Raw genomic sequence first — 13,486 nt, forward strand, 5'->3', positions numbered from 1 at the left:
ATTCATATTTTGATCCCATTAGCTTGAAAATTTCTAAAAAAAAATTATCTATTTCATGATATATATTTATTGGCATACTATAAGTCATCTATTCAATTTATTATAACTCAACTCATACGTAAAGATCCATCTAAAATCACTAGAATCTTATCGAACAAATTCTTTTGCTACCATCCCTCAACATGCCCTTTTCTATATAATACTTCATTCATTCTTTCTTTTTAGCATCATTCCATTATCACCATTATTGTCATCTTCACCGAAAAACATCAATGGAATAAATAATCAGTGAAAATACTTAAGGTCAAATTAGATTATTGTTAAAGATTTTCATTTGAGTTGTAAAGAGAATTTTATCAAAAATAAAACCAAATTGAGTTAAAAATAATTTCGAAGAATCTTTATTTTTTCCGACAAAACTAATGTGAATATAAAGTTGTGTTTTTATGCAATAAGAATGATAAGGAAAAGGTGGAATAATAATGATTATCGAGGGTACATAATTTAAGCTGTCGGTCACTGTGTGTTTTCAGAAAAAAAAGAAAATGGGAAAGGATGGGTGTTGGGAGTGGGTGGAGTGTTCTGACAAAGAAGAAAAAGGAGGAAGAAACATCTTTTGGGGGGTTAAAAACATATGTTTTACTTTATTTTAGTTTCTACTTATTTTTAAGTTGTTGTTATGGGATAATTCCATCTATCCTTTTTTTAATAGTTACAGTGACACGTTAGCCGCTAGTGTATAACACATAACTTCTATTTTTAGTTGATTGTAAAAAATGTTCGATAGGTAATTTTTTTAAAATTAAAAATGATGTTTAACTAGAACAAGCCTACGATAAGGTGTTCAAGTGAAATATGTGAAAAACTTTAAGGGGTCGCAAATGACTTAAGCTTGATAAAAATCACATATAATTCATATTTTGACTCCACTATCTTGAAGATTCAAAAAAAATTATTTATTTCATGATATATTTTTATTGGTATACTATAAGGCAACTACTCAATTTATTATAACTCAACTAATACGTAAAGATCCATCTAAAATCACTTGAATCTCATCGAAAAAATTCCTTTTCTACCATCTGTCATGATCCAAAAATGGATGTGATGACACTCTTCTTATCCCACCAAGACAAGTCAGCCTAAAATTCAGCCGTTAGAATAAAATGCGGAAATTTCATAATCAATTCAAAACACTCCCAAAATCTGGTTGTCACGTGTACAAGCCTCTAAAGTATTACAATTGATTCAAAAGAAATACTAGTCTCAAATAAACTTGTTTCTAGAATAGAACAAGGTCATAACTAAGGAGAAAGAAAGTATGCTGAGTCGACAAACAACTGCCTCTCAAATCTCCAAGGAACCTCAGACAAGCAGAAGAGAAATATCACAGAGTCCGGGCTACTAACCTACAAAAAATTGTAGAAGCAAGGGGTGAAACCAAAACCACACGGTACTCAGCAAGTAAATCCCTAAACACAAGCTCAGGGGATGAAATACGGGTACTCCTACCACCCCTAACCAAACCTCCACAAATACAACCTGCATAAACATCAGCCCAACCTAAGAGCTCACAGTTTACATAGCACGTAACTCAAAAAACAACACTTAGAATAATTACATATCCTCCACAACAACACTTTAACAAATTACATATCCGCAATAACAAGCTCAATATTGATCAATCACAAGTTCCGCAGAAAGGCAATCAGAAGATTATTAAAACACGATATCAAATTCACTAGTGATAAGTATGTGCAATGCAATGCAATGAAATGCAATGGCAAGTATAATGATGCATGTCTGACCTAGTGATACACACCCGCTGTCTCTCAGTCCGGGACCCATGAGGGACATATCCGTCCATGCATCAGTCGCGGCGCACGACACGACCCTCGATATTAGTAACCATCGCGGCACGCGATACGTCCCTCAAAATATAGTATCCATCGCGGCACGTGATACGTCCCTCGAAATGATACATCCTCTTAAGTACCCATTCTTTCTCAATGCACATAACACTTGTCACAACCAATGCCTCAGAATAATACAGATGACAAGTTCACACAAATAATGAGGAGATGACCATTTTCATAACATTGCACAATTCACAACCATACAAACATGAAGTTACATCAACAATTTTTCAACAAGCCTTCAACCCTTTCTCAACACAACACACATAAACAATTAATCACATTGCCTTTTGTTATCCCCATTTTTTTCATCATTAGAATTAATCAATATGGACAAGTCAACCCATCACCAATTCCGTTACTCCCAAACATCTACCACAAGGAAATACACACATTTCATACACTTAACCAGAATTTAGAAATTCACTTGCCTCAAGTAGTCGAACAATGACTCCAGAATTCAAGCCTTCACTTTTCGTTGAGCTTCCAAGCCAATGCAATCTATCCAAATATTTAATCAGGATAAGATTTTGAAACCGACAACACCCATATTACTATTGGTTTAGTCTATATTTAAAAACTTACACAAATCAAAAATCAATTTCCTAAATTTTGATGTCAATTAACATGTCAACTCTCATATTTTTTTAAGAATTTTAAATCTAGGATCAAGTTCAAATTTCTCAAAGTATCATCAATTCAACAAAATAAAAAGAAGAATTTCAAGAAAATTAATAACTTTCAAATAATCTATCGTTGCACCAACAAGAGGAATCCAATTTAATTCATGTTTTTGCTTTCAAACCTATATGCCATAATGGTAATCATTATCCAATAATGACAATTGATATAACCAATCACTGACAGCAACTTGCTGCCCCAATCTTTTGCCATAACTTCCATCCTATAATTTCCACTTAAATCATCCAACAATATATAATTGCTAGTAAAAAAAAATCTAGTTCAAAATTTCAATTCACTTTAACCATTAACTTAACAATCAATTGGTAATGACTACATAATGATTATTCCATAAACAAAATAATCAAAGCCTACCCACTGTAGTTATATATATGATCAACACGCATATAAATTCCAATCCAAAATTTGCTTATTCACCTTTCTCAATCTACAAATGATTATAATAATAATTATTATTATTTAATGCATTTTGACCTCTAAGAATAGCATATTCACAAATACACAAATTAATGCAAGATTCGAACTTACCTCGATGAAAGATTAAGCGGTTCCCATGACGACCATCGTTTCCCAGGTAATTTCTTTTCCTTTCTTTTCTTTTGTACTCCTTTTTGTTTCACTATCTTATATTATAATATTATTAATAATAACATAACCTATAACTATATACTTTAATAGATCAACTGAAATATTACTTGATGCGCAGAAGTCAATTCCTATGCCGCGGCCGGTTTGCACAGGTTAGTGTTTCTTCTTCCCTTTCTTTTTTTTTTCTAAAATAAATATGTACTAAAAGTGATAAATTTTACTCACTTATTTTAATATATGATGGAAAATAGGTATAGGATCTTAAATAAATGATACTTTAGTCCATTAAATATCAATTAAGTCAATTATCTACAATTACCATCAAATAATTAACTAAAGTCAATGAATAGTTCAAAATTATCAAAAATAACTTTCGGGGTCATTACACCATCCCTCAACACGCTTCTTTTCCATATAATTCTTCATTCGTTCTTTCTTTTTAGCATCATTCTATTATCATCATTATTGTCATCTTCACCGAGAAAACATCAATGAAATAAATAATCGTTAAAAACACAAAAGATCAAATAAGTTTAGTGTTAAACATTTTCATTTGAGTTGTAAAGAGAATTTCATCAAAAATAAAATCAAATTGAGTTAAAAACAATTTCGACAAATGTTCATTTTTCCGACGAATCTAATATGAACCTGAAGTTGTCTTTTAATATAATAAGGATGAAAAGGAAAAGGTGGAATAATTATGATTATCGAGGTTACGTAATTTTAGCTGTCGACCACTGTGTGTTTTCAGGAAAAAAAGAAAATCGAAAAGGATGGATGTCGGGAGTGGGTGGAGTGTTCTGGCAAGGAAGAAACTTTTTTGGGGGGTTGAGAACATAGTTTTTACTTTATTTTAATTTCTAACTTATTTTTAAATTGTTGTTATGGGATAATTCCATCTGTTCTTTTTTTAATAGTTATAGTGACATGTTAGCCGCTATTGTATAACACATAACTTCTATTTTTAGTTGATTGTAAAAAATGTTCGATGCATTTTTTTAAAATTAAAAATGATGTTCATTTGGAACAAGCCTAAGATATGGTGTTCAAGTGAAATATGCGAAAAAACTTTAAGGGGTCGCAAATGACTTAATCTTAATGAAAATCACATATAATTGATATTTTGACCCCATTAGCTTGAAAATTCAAAAAAAAAAAATATTTATTTCATAATATATTTTTATTGGCATACTATAAGTCAACTACTCAATTTATTATAACTCAACTCATACATAAAGATCCATCTAAAATCCGCATGTGCATGTCTATTATTCTTTTATTTTATATTATTATCACGGGGTGCGGTAGGGTTGAGAATCAAAGTAAATATAATTTTTATTCGCTTATTTTAAATTTTGGATGTAGAATAAGAAAAATGTAATTAAATTATCTTTTATATATTGAACTAATTATTCTGTATGAGTGTCCTTGTCAATTTTTTCAGTTTTCTCCCTTTTTTTTTGTCATAAGTTTAAGAAAATTAAAATTTAAAATGGTGGAAAAGATTCAAGAAGAAGAAAATGGAAGAGAGAGATTGATATTCTCATTCTTTTTAAAATAATAGAAAAGCATATTTGTTTTTCATTTAGGGAAAAATCATTTCCGTACTAAATTTGAGTGCATCATTTGCGTACTAAATTTGAATGTAAAATAAAGGGTGATACAATTACAAAACAAATAAGTTCAAGAATAATAAAACCTTAATTTAATATATTTTCAAAATTTCGATCATTATATAACAGGTACTTATTGATCTTTTACCTTAAATTGGTAAACAACTCCTAGTAGTATAGGCTCATCTTCAACCTTTAGATTGAAAATTACTAAAAGACAAATCGAAGCTTTAATTGATACTACAAACCTATATTTGGAAAAGCTATTCCCATAAATGCTTTATTAATATAGTATGGAGTTAAAAATAATTATTTTTGTATATTCTTGCATTATACTATGTTCTGTATTCTATTTTTAAATTAAAAATTTTCATCTTATCATAAGAAGTTTGTGCATTTTTCATAGTGAATAATAATATTAATGATTTCAAATTATATCACTTAAATCGATGAAAAACTAAAAAAAGTTAAAATATTATTAATTCAAAATGAAAGTGGTATATATTAAATATTTTATTTTTAAAAATTTTTTATATTATATTAAAAAAGAATTACGAATATTAGTGATTTATTTAATGGTCTTATATGATTTATAATATGCTAATTACAAAAATTACATAATAAAAATAATAATAAAATAATCAAATAGTGAAACAGTGGGTACAAATAGTAATTTTTCGAAATTGGAGAACTATAATTCATCTCTCTATAAAATATAAATAGTATAGAAAATGAAATAGAAAGTGCTTGGAGAGCCTATTATCTATTTCACTTTCTAAATATAGAGAATAGTGATGTCTTGTAGATGGTCTAGGGGAAAAAAAGTGAAACTTGCATGTTATATTTGACGAAATAGAGAGGAGAGGAAAGGCAGAGCGGCGTGAAGGAGAATGGTGGGGGTTGAGAAAATTAAATTTTTTACGCTTAGACACACTTTATTTATTATGTATTTAACTTTATTTCCAAGTCAATTTTTATGGTGATATTAATTTACTTTTGAGTTAGATATGTAATACGCCACCCTAATAATTTAAGTGTAACTAATTTTCCAACACAACTTTACTGAATTTATGTCATTTAGTTTCCATTTTATTAAAGGCCTTAGAGCCTCACATATTTTTAAAAATGAAAATAATGTGATAAAACTTTCTATTGTGAAATCCTACTCAGTACTCCTTCACTCTCTTGTTCATTATGTAGTTTTCAGTATAAGTTTCTAGTATTCTTCCTTTTTTTTTTTAATTTTATTTTATGGACTTTGTCCATTAATGAATCTATTGTTACTATTCATTTCTTTCGCTTAGCTTTTGTTCCTAATTGCAGTCTTTTTTAACCACACCCTGGATATGGTCATTAATAGTTCTTCCTTAAGAACATTCCCCATGACCTATCAGATTCCGAATTTACAGGTTAATTCATCGATTCTTTTTAAGGGTTAAGAGACTAACCATATACTAAGTAACATAGATTCATATTAAAGAAAATATATTAAACAGTTTTTACATAAAATAAACAAGCATAATTTACATATCTGGTAAGTTACTAGATCTAAAAGATGAAAAATTACATAATTAACGGAGTGAAATTTCTCTTTCAGGAAACCCGATAACTTACAGAAAAATAAATTCTGCAAACTTAGTACAAACTTTATATTACAGAGGGTTTTTTTATGCTAGGGACTTTTGGAAAGGGATTTTTGACATTTTTTTTATGCTAGGGATTTTTTCTTCTTTTTGTTGTTGTTCTTCTCTTGATAATGCTTGCTTTTATAGAGGTCTTCGGACTTCAAACATCGCATTTCAAATGGAAAGAGAATCTTATCATCTCAGTCGGGTACATTTTTGGGCCCCATCTGTAACGACCTGTTTAGTCGTTTTGAGCAGCAGATTTTATTTCTGGAAAAACAGGCTGAGACGATGGAACCCACGATCCGTCATGAGCACGACGGACCGTCGAGGGGTCTCGTTTCAAAACACTTAGAAATTCGGAAATTGGGTACCAAAAATCGACTCTCTGAACTTCGTAACGGGATGGCAGGACGGACCGTCACGGGCGTGACGGACCGTCACAGACTCCTTGGTGAAAATTGAGTCTCTGAACCTTGCGACGACCTGCAGGACGGACCGTCGCAGGTACGACGGGCCGTCACAGGTACGACGGGCCGTCACAGGTTGCGTAATCCCAGTCTGGGTCGGATTTCTTTACACGTTTTAAGGGACGTTTTGGACTATTCCTACTTTAATTATAAAGTTAGTGGGTTTATGTTAATAAGTCTAATTACTTGGGGGTTAAAAGAGGTAACCTTGAGTAAATTAGTGGGTTATTATTGCCATCTTTTATTCTTAATTATATGCTAATTAGGGTAAAAGAAAGAGGGTTTGAATAAGAAAAAGAAAAGAACAGAAAGAGAGAGAAGGAGAATCGATAGAGAGAGACGAACGATGAGGAAAAACACAAGGCTTTGGGAAATTCTTGCTTGATCACTAGTCTTCGGTGGAGGTAGGTTATGGTTTCTCTTACGATATTCGTAGTAAACTCTTAATAGCGAATGATATGTATTGATAATATTGTAAACCCTGCTATGTGCTTAATTGTATGCTTGCATGAATGTAATTATATAATTATGATTATATAAGCATGATGAAGTTATTGAATCCCAAATCTTGCAAAACCCTAATCTCTTTGTTAATGATGAGGCCTTGGTATAAAAGAAGGCGTGATGAACTAAAATAATGAGATTGATGATGCCTTGGTAAAAAAGAAGGCTTGATGAATTGATAGAAGGAGATTAGGGGATCGGGTGCCACGTTCCGGTACCAGGATAGTATATGAGGATCGGAGTGTCACGTTCCGACACCAGGATAGAATATGGATCGGGTGCCACGTTCCGGTACCAGGATAGTATATGAGGATCGGAGTGTCACGTTCCGACACCAGGATAGAATATGGATCGGGTGCCACGTTCCGGTACCAGGATAGTATATGAGGATCGGAGTGTAACGTTCCGACACCAGGATAGAATATGGATCGGGTGCCACGTTTCGGTACCAGGATAGTATATGAGTATCGGAGTGTCACGTTCCGACACCAGGATAGAATATGGATCGGGTGCCACGTTCCGGTACCAGGATAGTATATGAGGATCGGAGTGTCACGTTCCGACACCAGGATAGAATATGGATCGGGTGCCACGTTCCGGTACCAGGATAGTATATGAGAATTGGAGTGTCACGTTCCGACACCAGGATAGTATATGAGGAGCGGAGTGTCACGTACCGACACGAGAGGAATAAAGATAATGAATCTTGAAAGATGTTAATATACTCAATCTAATGAACCTAAATCCCAAATGAGTATGATGAGGAGGCGTGAGTCCTCATTGATGAGCTTGGTGTTGTAACCAAGGGTTATGGTAATTGTAAATGCTACATGTTGAGTATCATAGTTGATTTTATGATATTACTTGGTATATACTGTTTTCTATTTTGAGTTGGCCGATGATACCTACTCAGTACTTGTGCTTGTACTGACCCCCTACTTTTATGTTTTCTTCTTTGTTATTTGTGGAGTGCAGCAAACGTGCCGTCATCTTCAACTCAACCGCAACTCTAGTCAGTCTTCATTACTCCGGATATCAGGGTGAGCTAATGCTTCTAGCTTGGACTGGATCTTCCTCTTCATGTCTTGATGTCTTGAACTTCCGGCATGGACTAGCTCTTACGTATTTTAGCTTCTTAGATACTCTTAGATTTAGTAATTTGAAGTAGATGTTCTTGTGATGATGACTTCCAGATTTTGGGAAATAATAGTTATTGAATTGGTTTTTATTAATGAGTTTAAGTCTTTTGCATTACTTTATGTTGATAGTACATTGAAATGTTAAGGTTTAGATTTGGTTGGTTCGCTCGCACAGGAGGGTAAGTGTGGGTGCCAGTCGCGGCCCGATTTGGGTCGTGACACCATCGTCATGTGAAATGATGATCCTTTTCTTGCATTATTGTCCTTGTGGTCTGGTATCTGTCTTATCCTTTTAAGTATGTCCCAACAGTTTTTCCACAGATGTGTGGTAGTGAGTAAAGTGGGACTCACAGATTGTCTAAAGAGGCACCCCTCTTGATTGTATAATTTTATTATTATTTATATATATACACATATATATATTTATTTATTTTATGTGTCTAAATTATGCAATGCTATAGAATCAAAACTCATCCCACAGTCGTCATCATTAGGATCTTGGGCAAATTGCATTGTTTCTAAGTTTTCTTCTGTGTTTTCTTGACTACTTTTATGGTTTGGAATTGAGATTGGATATTTAATCATGTATTTGTCTTGTTTTCGTTTTTGTTTGAGTAGTTTTTCTACTGTTTTGGTAATGAGAAATTCTATGTCCTTAGTTTTCTGGGCCTTTTTAGTTTTCTGTTTCAGGTTTTGGGTAAAAGATAGTGGTAATCTTCGTTCTGAGAAGAAGATGAACTTTCTTCATTTTCACTTTTTGGGAAAGTGACAGCCATAAACGAATTTGATAAGTCTTTACCGGCTACCGTTTGAACCGGACTAGCTGTATCTTCATCCGATACAGTGGATTTATTAATATTCAGTGGGGAATGAACACCCATATCATCCATTTTTATTAGAGATGGAAAGCCCTGTCTATCTGTCTGAGTTTGTACATCTTGTTTAGTCTGACCTTTGATTTCCATTCTTCGAAGTTTTTCCCTGAGCTTGGTATTTTCTTGCGTTAGAGCTTCATTTCTTAGATTTAGCCTTTAAATGCTTCGATCATGGATGAGCAATGATCACAAAATATTACTTTATCTATATCCTTTTGTATGTTGTATTATGGAGTTTTATTTGGGTTTTGTCTAAGGGCTGGAGAAATATAGTAATTTGGTCCTAATATCCCTCTACCATAGTCTAAAGCTTCTGTAAAATCATTAAAGCCTTTAAAAAGAGGTTTTTGAAAACCTTTAATAGAGTCTAAAACTTCTATCCATGTCTGAAAAACACCATTTGTTTTACCATGAATTACCACATAATATTTAAATCTATTTTATTTATTTTTGTTAGTAAAATAATATCCTAAAGCATTTAAAATGGCAATTACGTATTTAGTGTCTTTTTTATTGTGTGCTATCCATATATTATCTATAAGGAATGTTTGCTGTTTGTCTAGTTGGCAGTTAGACAAATGTCTGAATGTCCAATTAGACGGTTCGTATGCTATTAAGTTTTATTGTCCAAACTACAGTCTTTCTATTCTTGCATCATCAATTTTGTCTAGAGGTCTAAAATGTAAATTTGATAACATTGTCTATTTGTAAGAGTCTGCAAAGTCTGGGGTTGAAGGTTGAACTCTTTTACCCTTGTCTGGTAGTAATGTTCTCATTCTGTAAAATTTAAACTTTTATTAGCAATCTACTTAATTGATCGGCAATATGATTATCATTTCCTTTTATATGCTCAAATATTATAGATTGATAAATAGATATAGTATCTAAAAAATTTAACCATCGTCTTCTACTACTCTTATCATTAATTTTCTGATGAAATTTTACTATAGCTTCACAATCTGTCCTTACTAATATTTCTGATTTGTTTAAAATGTATATTCTAAAACTGGCCATATATTACAGCTAGGAATTCAATGTCTATACTAGCTTTATTTCCTTTTTCTTTATATTTTTTTCACTTTGGTAGGCACATATTTTTTCTTCTTAGTTAGGGCTATATTTATGAGGTGTAGCTTTTAATAATGCTCCCCATCCTTCTAAACTACCATCTGTTTCGATAATTAAATAATTTGATTCCAAAGGTATATTAAGATCCAGAATGTTTCTTATTTTATCCTTTATTTTTTGTACTAATTTTATATCTTCTATATTAAAATTTATTTGTCCTTTGCTTCCTGTCTTAGAATATAATGGTCCTGCAAGTTTTTCTAAATCTTTAATAAATGGTCTGGCATAGTTTATCATTCCGAAAAAAATTTGTAAGTCTTTTAAACTATTTAATCTATGTGGCATATCTAAGGCTTTTTTGGCTATATGAGGTTGTAGTTTAATTTTTCCATCTCCTAATATAATTCCTAAAAAATTTATGTAATTTTTTCATAATTCCATTTTCTTTTTACTAATTATTATCCCATTATTGACAAATAACCTAAATACCGTTTGTAAATGTCCTAAATGTTCTTTTATATCCTACTGAATACTAATATATCATCTACGTATACTAAGACAAACCTTTTGTATTCTCCAAATATTTTATCCATTTTTCTTCGAAAAATTGGAGGCGCAGTTTTTAAACCAAATGACATGACTAACTATTCAAAATGTCCTTCTGGACATGTAAAGGCTGTCCATTCAATACTATCCGGATGCATTTTTATCTGTCAATATCCTAATTTACAATCAAACTTACTAAAAATTCTTTTTCCTTGTATTCTATTATTAGTTCTATTTTATCTGGTAATTTATATCCGTCTGTTTTAATGTTAGCGTTTAGTCTTTTATAATTTATTACCATTCTAGCTTTTCCTCTTACTATTTCATTATGATTTTTTTACAATAAATGTTGCCGATCTTTGTTTTGAGGTTGATCTTTTTATTACTCCTAACTCTAATAGTTCTTTAATTTGTATACTAAAATCTTCCGGATCTTGATTAGTTGCTTCTATCGCAACAGTTTTTATTATATATTCGGGGTTTATAATGTCTAGTTTACATACAATTTTGTTATTTTCCCAATGTTTTAAGGTTTTTTCGCCTATTATTTCTATTTGATCTAGGATTTTTATAATATTATCTAAGTCTTGTTGATTTTTTATTTGTCCTATTTTCTGTATTCCTGTTTTGAAATTGTATTTTTCTGTTGCTATTTCTATTAAGACATAATATTTGTTTAAATTATCCAAATCTTCTAACTCTTCTATTTCTGATAAATTTTCAGATATTATATTACAACCTGCTTTACTACAAGTTGAATTATTTTTACAATTATCGCAACATTTTTCTTTTGATTTATGTCTTATTTTAGTATTAGGTTTACTAGTTTAAACCGATGTATGAGTGATACTTTTTAGAAAAATTATTCCATCACTTTTTATAATAGTGCCTCCTTTATTATGTAATATAAAATCTAGTCCTAATACATAAGCTACACTTATATTCAAGTCTCTTATCCATATTTTATCCATTTTATAAGTAGGTTTATAGAATTTTGAACATGTGTTTAAAAAACTAACATGTGCTTTATCTATATAGTGTCTATATACGTTATGTGTTCCGTCCATTTGCATGGCTGCGAGTGGTTTTGCTAAGGTTTTTATTAGTCCCGGAGGTACTATTTTCTTATTGAGGATGCTATTAGTACATCCCGAATCTACTAATGCTAAGGTTTCTATTTTGTATTCTCCTAATTGAAGTCTTGTTAATACTTTAACAGTATTTATTTTTTTATCTTCATTGCATATTAAGGTGTTAAATTACTCATTCATTAATTCTTGATTGTCTATTGATGATCGTGATTCAATATGTTTTTCCATTTGTAATGTTATTATTTTGTCTTCTAATTCTTTCACTTTTGTTTCTAAACTTAATACTTTAAGGTTTATTAAAGGTTCATTTATATATATTTCTTTTTTATTTTTGATTATTAGTCCTAGTTGGTTTTCTATGCAAGTTATGCATCCTTCTTTAAAATATTTATTACATTTAGCTCTTTTGTTTTTGCTAGGATACCATTTGTACCAACAACATGGTTTACTATCTAAACCTTAGTCCTTTTCAAAATTATGTTCGCATTCTATTATGTTCATAAAATTAACTTGTAAATCTTCTAAATTCAGGTCTTCTAGTCCTATTCATTAATTAGTTCTTCTCCTTCTGAATTGGAGGATCTCTCTTCTTTAGTCTGTTCTTCTACACCGATACTTACTACAGAGTAAATACTCTCATTATCTGACATATATTCGTCTGCATTTAATAATGCTTCATTAAATTCTTCTACTAGTTGAGCATTTCTAGTTTTTGTGTTATATCTTTTAGGACAAGTATTTGTCAAATGTTCTATACTTCCGCATGTGAAACATTCTAACTTATTTTTATAGTTTCTATCTGTTCTGTATTTTCTAACATGTCTATCTCTATTTAGATATGGTTTTCTAGTCGAAGTTTTTCTAACAAAGTATCCTTTCTTACTATATCTTTCATTATATTGTGTTTTTTTTACTTTTTTCTTTTATATTGGTCTTTATCATAGCTTTGAGCAATGTATATTGCATCTTTACAGAAATTCATCTCATTTTGTTTTAATTGTTTTTGTATTTGTAGGTGCGTGCACTTTTTTTGTAGTATTTCCATTATATGTTATATCCTATGTCCTATTGACCATTTAGCCTGAGGATTTCGTGATACTCCTTCTCGTTTACTCCATTTATCTTCTATTTATCTTCCTAAAGCTCCAGACAATTTATTAAATAACTTTTTTCCTAGATCTTGATCGAAAGCATTACCACTAATTGTACAGTAGTAAAAATAATCATTTAAGAATTTCTTTATATGGTACCAGTTACTTATACTCAACAGTTCTAATTTTACTACTGTTCTTTGTAGTGTTACTAATTCACTATTAAGGTCTTTTCCTGTTGTTAGTGTATGGATTTTA

The 13,486-nt window shown here is 31.1% G+C and overlaps 2 long non-coding RNA genes across 3 annotated transcripts; one reads left to right on the forward strand and one right to left on the reverse strand.

The window, feature by feature from the left end:
- Window positions 1-1,156: 1,156 nt before the first annotated feature.
- Window positions 1,157-3,377, reverse strand: LOC138339633 (uncharacterized). The gene is made up of 2 exons (XR_011212501.1): window positions 3,147-3,377; window positions 1,157-2,417 (listed from the first exon to the last, which is right to left on the reverse strand). It is a non-coding gene; the product is annotated as an uncharacterized lncRNA (long non-coding RNA).
- LOC104644526 (uncharacterized) lies at window positions 2,489-13,164 on the forward strand. 2 transcript variants are annotated; one of them, XR_011212500.1, is made up of 3 exons: window positions 2,489-3,192; window positions 3,297-3,358; window positions 8,394-13,164. It is a non-coding gene; the product is annotated as an uncharacterized lncRNA (long non-coding RNA). The 2 variants fall into 2 exon arrangements; XR_011212499.1 differs by having other exon boundaries at window positions 2,494-3,192; window positions 3,325-3,358.
- Window positions 13,165-13,486: the final 322 nt, after the last annotated feature.

Source organism: Solanum lycopersicum, chromosome 11 (assembly GCF_036512215.1).
Source record: "Solanum lycopersicum chromosome 11, SLM_r2.1".
NCBI classification, from domain to species: domain Eukaryota; kingdom Viridiplantae; phylum Streptophyta; class Magnoliopsida; order Solanales; family Solanaceae; genus Solanum; species Solanum lycopersicum.